This window comes from Triticum dicoccoides, chromosome 2A (genome assembly GCF_002162155.2).
Source record: "Triticum dicoccoides isolate Atlit2015 ecotype Zavitan chromosome 2A, WEW_v2.0, whole genome shotgun sequence".
NCBI lineage: Eukaryota > Viridiplantae > Streptophyta > Magnoliopsida > Poales > Poaceae > Triticum > Triticum dicoccoides.
In genome coordinates this window covers 631,360,378-631,370,509 of record NC_041382.1, presented here as the reverse complement: position 1 = coordinate 631,370,509, position 10,132 = coordinate 631,360,378, and the positions used below count along the sequence as shown (strand labels likewise).

The window sequence follows — 10,132 nt, the reverse complement described above, 5'->3', positions numbered from 1 at the left end:
GTTGCTTCTTTGGGAGGTGTTGCGTGGCAAACTAAGCAAGTGCAGCTGCAGAGTTGGGTCCCTCTGGTATGCTATAAGCATGACCATGGAAGGAAAGTCAATCAGGTATGAGCTAACTGTACTGCTATTTGGGCGTAGGCATTTAAAGGATATGCTCTGTGAAAAACTGAAAATACAATCTATGCACAATATATAGCTTTATACAGTTTGGTTTGTATGTACAGAATACAGATAGGCTTGTACAACAGTCACTTGTTTGTGAATCTGAACATTGTATAAGTGTAATTAACAGATGGAACTAATAGATTGGTATTTACATCATGAACATAATATAATACAGATAGGCTAATACAAAGCCACTTATTTACGAACCTGAACGTATAAATGTAATTAATATATACATAGATTGACCTATTGCAGGGGATCTTCACAGGCCTAGGAGGGATCCTAGGCCGCCCAAGAGGTTGATTGAGGAAGCGAATATTGTTGCTTATGCTTGAGTGTGGCAGATGAAATTGAAGCTAATGCAGAACATTCATCATACTCTGAGGTAAACATAATATATCAGCAATGCGTATTGTTTCATCATGTTGCAGTGATTGTGCTAGTCTTTGTCTTGGATGGGAATGAAATACTTGCTCTCCATTATGTCCTTGCAACCCCATTCTAGCTTTTCCCACCAGGCATATGATCCACAAATCCTATTTAGTCTCTGGCAATCATATGTCTGACCCAATGGAATTGTTTTCAGATTCGGGCAGTTCTCCACCCTAATACTTTCAAGACATGGAAAGTCTCTTGGGATGCATACCCTTCTCAGCTTTGGTAGGTCAGTTAGTACCAACGATCTCAGTTTTGGGAAGTCTGCATGGTGCTCTGTTCCATTGATCCGCCCACTCCTGGTCATATTCTGGTAATATTTGGCATATTCATTCCATGCGTCATCTACCATACCATGTATCTCTTGTTCTTCAGAGAAACCATTTTTTCTCCTGCATCTCTGAGTACTACCCTGTTCAATTCCCGAACTCTTGCTTTCCACCTCGTCGGTTGTTTCTTCAACAACTTGCTCTAATTCATGACAGTGATAGATAGAAAGCTTCTCAAGTGACTCCAGCTTCAGAACCCAGGTAACATCGTGCAATTTTTGGCAGTGGGAGATTGTAATTTCTAGGAGGTTCCGAAAGTGATGAGGCGAAGATCCAATAAGAACTGTTTCTAGAGCAGGAAGTTCAGCAAGGGTAAGCACTTGCAGACAAGATCTTCGCTTGTCAGAGTCAGCAATAAGCTGTTTCAAGTCAGGACATGATTCAACATAGAGCTCTCCAAGTTGCACCATATGTGTGAAGTCTGATATTTGGATCGACTGCATTTGATCGCAGTGTTTGAGGCTAAGGCGCTGTGTCGACTATGCCAGCGGATGTGTCTTGGTCAACTTCTTTAACACATCCTCGGCATAAATTGTGATACCAAGGAACTCAAGTTCTTTTAGGGAATCAATGTTCAGATCATTGACATCACGAATCCCATAGTTGCTTCGGAAGAGGTTTAGGACCCTTAGCTTGTGTAGCTTGGAACAATTGTCAAATGTCTCTTTAAGGGCCTTGGTAACACTTAAATCTAAATGGGTTAGTTCTTTGAGCACCCAAAACTCCTCAGGAAGCCTCTCAATGCATGTGTGGGACAAATTGAGATACTTAAGCTTGGACAATGTTTCACAGGGTGGAAGAGTTGTGATGCTGGTGTGTGAAAGATCAAGGACCCTCAAGGAAGGCATGAATTTGAAGATTGTTGGACTGAGCCTTTCCAAATTAGGATTATGCTGAACTAGCAAAGTTACTAGATTCCTGCACTCATGTGAGATACAAAGGTCCCTTATGTCATTAAACATGAGTGATATCCTTCTTGCTGCTTGCCACTCCCTCTCTGATGGAGCCCTCTCCAAACTCATTCCAGCCTTCACAATAATATTTTCCCGCACTGCAAGGGAAATCCCCAGATGGCGAATAATGTGGTGCATTTTGACCTTCGAAGAGTCAGATTTGCAACTCTCTAACAAGCATGCTGACAACAGGCTACGGATTATATGATGGCCTTTCTTGGGGTCCTGAGGTATCAACCCATCTGCCATCCAGTACTCCACAAGCTTATCTTTTCTGATTGAACCATATTCTGGAAAAAGGGTGCAGTACAGGAAACACCGTTGTTGTTGCTTGATCAACTTATCGTAACTGTATTTCAATTTATGGAACATTTCTGGTACTCCATGCAAGTCCTTTATGTCATCCTTGGTTGCTTGCACCGCCAGGCTCCAATCCTCGGGTTCTGTTAGTCCAGCAACGGCCCTCCCTATTACCTTGAGTGCAAGTGGCAAACCACCACAGCTCTGGACAATTGCTTCAGCATGCTCTCGTACAACATTAGGGGCAGGAGACTCAATGGCTGCAATGGCATTAGTGCTCAAATTGTTTTGGAAGAGCTCCCACGCTGACTCCTTCTCTAGGTACTCCATCTTGATCAAACTCTGGTGTGCTCCCATTTGATAGCAAACATCCTCATCACGTGAGGTAAGAATCAACTTGCTTTTGATTTCAGAATCTGGGGCTGGGATCCCGACATCTTCTAATTTGAATTTGTTCCGGACATCATCCAGTAAAATGATAAATTTCTTTCTTCCCAGTGCTTTTGCCAAGAATCTGGCACGAGTTTGCACTGTCTCTGTGTCATTCCAAGGCAAGCCAAGGCGGTCTGTAATCATGCGCTGGATGGCTGCTATATTTAGATTTCCAGAGTTGGACACTTCAATCATGATTACCACCTAACGAAGTCAATTTGAATCAGTAGAAATATAATGATCCAGTAAACATGTATGAAAAAAAATAAGTTGTGGATCCGCATGCAGTCAATCTTCTGACTTGTGAATAATTTATCAAGTGTAGGTAAAAAAAATTTGTTTCAGTGGGAGTATAGGTAAGTTAATCATTCTATGACTGCTAAACTGGTAGAACCAGGGGTCCTACCGGACCTGCTCCGGAGGTTGTAGGGGAAGCATGGAGCGGGACGGGGCGATGATCGGGCGCGCCAGCCGCCGTCGCGTCGGAGGGAGATGGCGGCGGCTAGGGTTCCGGCTCCCAGAATAGGGATAATAATATTCTTATTGCTTAATTCAAAAAAGAGTCTTACAGCCTATATTTATAACCTAGATAACTTGCGTAAGAATTAACCTAAGATAACTTGCATAAGAATTAACCTAAGATAACTTGTGGGCTAAGATTGCCCGGTGGGCCTAGCTAAACCGGCCATAACACTTCTCCCCGTCTGCACAAACAGCTCGTCCTCGACCTGTAAGGTGGGGAAGCGCTTTCGGAACTCCTCGAGGCGATCAACTAGCGTCAAACACCTTCTCGACAGCTGGGGCGGCCAGGTCGGCGGCAACGGCGTCCTCCGGAATGTAGTCTGCAACCTCTAGGTAGAAGAGTCGCGGGCAGGCATGGCCGGGCGTGTAGGGCTCGTCGCAGTTGAAGCACAACCCTTGGCGGCGACGCTCGAGTAGCTCGGCTGAGGTGAGCCGGCGGAACGGGCGCACCGCGGTCGCGGCGAGGGGTGCCGCAGAAGCTTGCGCAGGCCGACCCTACGCGGAAGCCGACCCGGGTAGCGACCCAGCGGTCCGGGATGGTGATTCCTGTTGGATGGCCACCATGCGGTGCTCGAACGCGCGGGCGTAGCACATGGCCGACTGGAGATCCTGGGGTCCCCGGAGCTCCTCGTCCACGCAGATGTGATCCGGAAGTCCACCGACAAAGAGGTCGGCCCACTGCTGCGCCGTCACACCCGACGCATGGCATGCCAGGGCCTGGAAACGGTCGGCGTAGTCCTGCACCATGGAGGTGAAGGGAAGGCGGACGAGCTCCGCCAGGCGGCTCCCGGGAACCAGAGGCCCAAAGCGAAGGAGGCAGAGCTTGCGGAAGCGCTCCCACGGGGGCATGGCGCCCTCGTCCTGCTCGAGGGCGTAATACCAGGTGTGTGCCGCACCGCGGAGGTGGTACGAGGCGAGCCAGGTACGCTCCAATGCGAGGGTGCGCTGCCCGCGAAAGAACTGGTCGCACTGGTTGAGCCAGTTGAGGGGGTCCTCCGTGCCGTCATAGGTGGCGAAGTCGATCTTGACGAACCGCGGCGGTGTCTGAGTCGGAGCGACGTGTCGAGCTAGCTCAGAGGAGCGGAGCAGCGAGGCGGGTGGCGCCTGGTCGGAGTACTCCGGGTAGGGACTGGCGGAACCGGATGGCCCACCGAACTGCGGGAACGGAGTCGGCTGTTCGGGGGCCGTGGTGTAGACCGGCGATGGCGAAGACCCAGCCGCCCACGCTGGGAGTGGCGACGGGGAGGGCGGTAATCGGACCTGATGGATCGGGAGGCCGGTTGGCGAGGGTGCCCCCGAGCTGGGCAGGGGCGGCGCCGGTGGTTGCAGCGGCAGCAGCGGGGGCTGGACGGGGGCAGCGGCTGCCGGGAACGGCAACTGCTGCAGGTGCCAGAGGGGCGCCATCGATGGTGGCGGCGGCAGATGCCACAGGCCCGCGGCGGCTGGTGGTGGCCCACTGGAGTTCCCCGTCTGGAACGGCAATAGCGGGGGCCCGCCGCCTGCGGGTGCGCCCGGGAACAGCCACGGCGCAGGGTGGCCGTAGGTGGTGATCGGCGCAGCCGGCGGAAGGCCGTACGCTCCTGCCATGTACTGGTGGTACTGGTTCATGTGGAGCCCTTGGACGGCCGTCACGAGCTGTTGCAGCGTGCTGGTCATCTGTTCCGGCGTGAAGACGGCGGCTGGTGGCGGCGCGGAAGTGATGGGGGCCGGCGGTGATGAGGAGCCCACGGCGGTGACTGGGCCCGACAGCGTGGAGGCCCCGGCGGTGGTCATCGGGGTGGACGTCATCGGCACGGTGGTCATCGGCACGGAGGTGGAGACGGGCAGCGGCGGCGATGGTGTTGATGAAGACATGATCGAACCCAAGTCTCTGGATACCAAATTGGTAGAACCAGGGGTCCTACCGGACCTGCTCCGGAGGTTGTAGGGGAAGGATGGAGCGGGACGGGGCGATGATCGGGCGCGCCGGCGGCTGGGCGCCGTCGCGTCGGAGGGAGATGGCGGTGGCGGCTAGGGTTCCGGCTCCTCTGGGAGCCGGGCAATAGGGATAATAATATTCTTATTGCTTAATTCCAAAAGAGTCTTACAGCCTATATTTATAACCTAGATAACTTGCATAAGAATTAACCTAAGATAACTTGCATAAGAATTAACCTAAGATAACTTGTGGGCTAAGATTGTCCGGTGGGCCTAGCTAAACCGGCCATAACATAAACGCTCCAAAAATCAAATCAAATTGATAGGTTGCCTAGTGACGTGCTTATGCTCTCACTCCTGTTCGCATTGTGAGAGAATGTTCACTCATATTTTTCTTGTTCATTGCCGGACTGATGTAAAAGCCCACTTATTAACAAAATAACTGGGACATACTAATATGAGCAAGGGAGATGTTCTGCTTGTGTTGATTCCAATCTATCTGAGCAAGGGAAGCAGTTCTATTCTTTATTCAATTAACTATAGTAACTTCAGAAATATGCACGCGAGAAATGCAGTCAGGCAAGGTAAAACATTGTGAATTTTTGACTCTGTGATATCAGAGAATGTACACTAATCCAAATTTCTGGGAAAGAAGAACATAGTTAAATATGTGGGGTTCTGGAAAAAGGGTGTTTTTTTTTCACTTCGTATTTTTTGCTGTATACATTCAATATTTTCAGAACACGTGTTTAAATTCAAATTACTCTGAAAATTTTCTTCCTTTTATCTAATTAATGCCACTGTAAACAAAGGATCGATACTACCTTTTATTTCTATGAAAACCATAAAAATTATAATTAATGCATATATAGAGAAATGAAAATAAGTTATTTATCTTGGTTGCGAAATATTTGGAGAAATATATAATATCCATCAGATGAAACTGCAGTGTATCTTTAAGTGGTTAGATGTATGCACATAATTAGTGAACTGAGAAATTTGATGTTGTAGGATTTTATAGCAAATGCATACGCACTTCTGGACAAAAGCTCGATTTGTACACTTTTACTTGAAGTTTAGTTGAAAACGTTTTAAATGGAAGGTTTTATATTAATTCCAATCTACTGTAAAGAAATAGACTCAAAGGCGTACATTAACTTTTGTTACTGTGTTCATTTTAAGTTTGTCTGGAAGCATATAACAAATCTCATCTAAATGTTCATCTAGGCAATGTATCATAGTTATGTACCTGGTAATCGGTGCCCCACTCCTTGAGTTCATTGTTGAAGGTGTTGAGGAGGGTTGTTTTCCCAACCCCTCCTGGACCCCAAATTCCAATGATGCCCACATTGCTGCTGTTGAAAAATTCCCAGAGATTCTTCAGCACAGGCTTGATGCCAAGGGCTTCTATCCTTGGTTGATCCTCAACCAAAGCTGGCAAAGGCTTGCTTCCGAATACCTTGAATTGATTCCCTTCCTCAATTAGCCCACGAAGATCCTCCAGAATCTCAAGAACACGCTTGCCAAGACGATAGCGTTTCCCAAGGCTTAGGGAAGAGCTACAGAAGCAAGAGTATTGCATGAGTTGGTCACACTCTTGTTCGATGGCATCAATTGGGACGAGGACTCCATCGACCCTGCTCAGCCATAATTCGACTCGAGGATCGCACTTGTTGAGCTGGTTGGTTTCAACGCTAACTTGTTCTTGAACCACCTTCTCTACAGCTTGTAGGTCTTCAATGGCTTTCGTAAGGGCTCTCCGGTTGCGCTTGATGCAAACGAAAGATGAGAAACGTCTTGCAGTAGCTGCTGGTGCCCCTGTGTTATTGATGAAGCCACACACAGGCTGCAGGGCTGCACAAATCATCATGCTAGGATCAGCCATGTAAATGGGGGTGTTCTGTGAGGAATTGTATGGATATCAGGATCCAGCTCAATAGTTCAAGAAAGGAAAAAAAATGCTATGGAACATATAGTACAAAACTCTCTTTCTCTCTCTTGTACTTCCATAAACTTCCTATTTTCTCTCTATCTCAATCCAGTTTGGACACTTCCTATTTAAGAGGGCTAATCTATTAGCTATGACGGGGCATAATGTAGAAAAGACCGCCCCGTGCAGCTTCCTGGAATCTACATAGTGGCTTGGATTAGAACGGAGAACAGGGGCTAGTTTCTTTTAATTAAGGTACATGATGGCCCCTTCGTCAACTAATAGCAGCCTGTAAGCTTCCAATTTTCTGTTTTTTATGTATTACCTTTGAAGAAATGCTTTAAAACGTTTCTAGAGTATCAATACCTTAGGTCAACAGAAGATGCTACTTCTCACATCAGACAGAGATGGCATGTACACGCATCATGCCTGCTGCTTTATTGATAAAAATTTGATGGTTAGGTTAGAGCGTAGACAACGATTTGACTTTTCCAACAATGAACATTACTAAATACTACTATTTCCTTTATCAGAGGGTATATGCTCATGTGATTCGACTATTCCTTTAGTGAATCTAGTCATGTACTTGCTTGTGGCTTATCATGTATCTTGGCCACAGCTAAGACACGCTGACAATAGGATCAGTCAGACCTGACTCGATCGCCCTTGTAAGTTGAAGATTGCAAGATAACAAGTGTTATCAGGAAATTTTCTCCACCTTAATCAGTTGATATTATTCCTAATCCTTGCTGAGTAGATGTATTTACTTCGTGTGCAAGTTACACCATTTTTTTCTTTTTTTCTTTTCCTAATCCTAGCCGACATAAGGTTTGGCATATCGCCCGTTACAACTCCAGCTAGGCGGGCTGGTACTTCGTGAGCAAGTCACACATTTCTTTTCTGTAATAGTTAGGGTACGCTTAGTTGACTTGCCTACAACAGTATTAGGTGATAACGACTAGATCGATAACCAATTGGGTTCCTACACGCTACCTTTTAGTGAAAACTGTTGCTGACTTTCCATATGAGTTTCCGAGAACAACCCACCAGCAGATTGGGATATAGATCACGAGGTTTATCCACTAGTCCATTCAGATACGTGTCAGTGTATCATCACACATTTATGATTTATCTCCCTGGTTAGCTTCCAAAAGGCTCGAACCATTCAGATACACATAATCTTGATTATATTTATTGAATACCTTCTGTAGAGGATAGCCCAACCAAAGTAAGAATGCAATTTCTTGTCGCAGAGTTTTTTCTTTTAATTTCCATCTGAGATCACTTGGTAATAGTAGTTTCTGTATATTTTTGTCCTGGACACAGCTCACATGAACGAGATGAAGAGAAGAGAAGACCAAGTCCCGTATCTGCTACGTTGTTCAATAGTACTGCTGGTAAGATACCATGACAAGCTACATAGTGTTTTGGGCACTCACGGCTCAAATGGGATTTTCAATAGTGCTGATATAATCTGGTGATTGGGACTCATGGCTCACCTCAATATGGGATATTCAGCCGCGCTGAAGCTTTTTTGTACGTGAAGAGAATGACCGAGTAAGACAATATGATCCAGTGGCAACTCGCGACCAGATGAAATATTTCTTGAATTTGCTAATCCTTAGTTGCTTCAAAATTCAAATTGTGTCCGTCGATTTCATGAGCAGAGAGAGCAGTGTTCGAGGGATGGGGATGGTGTGGTTGCCCACGGTGTTCCGCTACTTTGGCAGTGGCAGCAATGTACGGTACGCTTGAAGATCACAACAAATTTGGGAAAATGTTTACAATTTTTTTTAGACAAGTCCTTTTTTTTCAAAAAAATGTTCATGGAAGTTTTTTAAAACATTCACGGATTTTTTTAAAAAAAATCAAAGAATATTCATGAATTTGGATTTTTCTAATGAATTTAGATTTTTGCACGAATTTTAAAATGTTCATGGATTTACAAATATTCACAAATGTATTTTTAAAAACAATATTTTAAAATGGAAAATAAAAAAGGAAAAAGATACAAGAAAAAAAATAGAAAAATGAAACCAAACAAAACAAGTCGAAAAACCAGGAGATACCCGACCCAAAAACCTAGGGCTCGCTGAGTTTGTTTCTATCTACACAGTAGCTAGTTAGGATGTAAACAAGTAGGATTGTCAAAAATATATTGGTTCAAGATTTTGAGAGAAGAAGAGAGAAGTTGTGCGGAGGTTCAATTTTTAGGATTATGGTGCGAACCAACCTCTGTTTGAGATGGTTAGGTGGACAGTGGTATCCCCAATCCATCAGGGTTCAAATCCTGGTGCTCGCATTTATCCTGGATTTATTTCAGAAATTCCGGCGATACGCTTTCAGTGGGAGGAGACGTTCCCGTCGACTACGAGGCGCCTACGGTGACTTCGTAAAATCTCAAGATGATATGCCGGCTCAGTCTCTCGGAGGTGCTCATAGGGGTAGGGTGTGCGTGTGTGCATTTATAGAGGTGAGTGTATGCACGTTTATATGAGCGCTTGCGTCTATACTGTGTTCAAAAAAACTTCTTAGGATTATGGAAGAATCGGCCAAAAGAACGAGGCCTAATTCCTATCCAGTACAAACTCCGGCAAAGTTATTTTTGTAGGAGAGTAATTCATATCCAGAACAAACTCCGGCAAAGTTATGTATACGAGACCTGACGCGCGTGAATGAATACGTCCAGCATACGATTCAAAACAAGTAAACTTCCCCACGCCCCGAAATCTTCCAGGGAGAACATCATCTTGTAAGGCGCAGGGACCGAATCAGCCATGGAGAAGAGCGACTTGGAAGCAGGCACGATGCAGCAGCATCCCGCCGTCGCATCGCGCAACGGCGGCAAAGTCTTCGTCTACGTTGTCATGATCGCATTATCCGTACCCATGCTCCTGGCGTTCATAGTTCACGTTAATTAGCACCACTCCGAAGCAGATCCTCCTCCCGACTTTCCCCGTCAGCCTAGATGGTTACGACCGGCTGCAGACGCCCGCTCCCGCGATATCATCGACGTTCAACCTCACGCTCCACGCCGTGAGCAGCGTGAGCCCGCAGTCGCAGAGGCTCTGCCTGGAGGGTGGGTCGGTGGCCGTCTCCTACGCCGGCGCGGTGCTCGCGTGGGGCCGCGTGCCTGGGTTCTGCGTGGA

The 10,132-nt window shown here is 46.6% G+C and overlaps 1 pseudogene; it reads right to left on the bottom strand.

Moving 5' to 3' along the window:
* Positions 1-216: 216 nt before the first annotated feature.
* Positions 217-7,146, bottom strand: LOC119355872 (annotated as a pseudogene).
* Between the last annotated feature and the right edge of the window lie 2,986 nt (positions 7,147-10,132).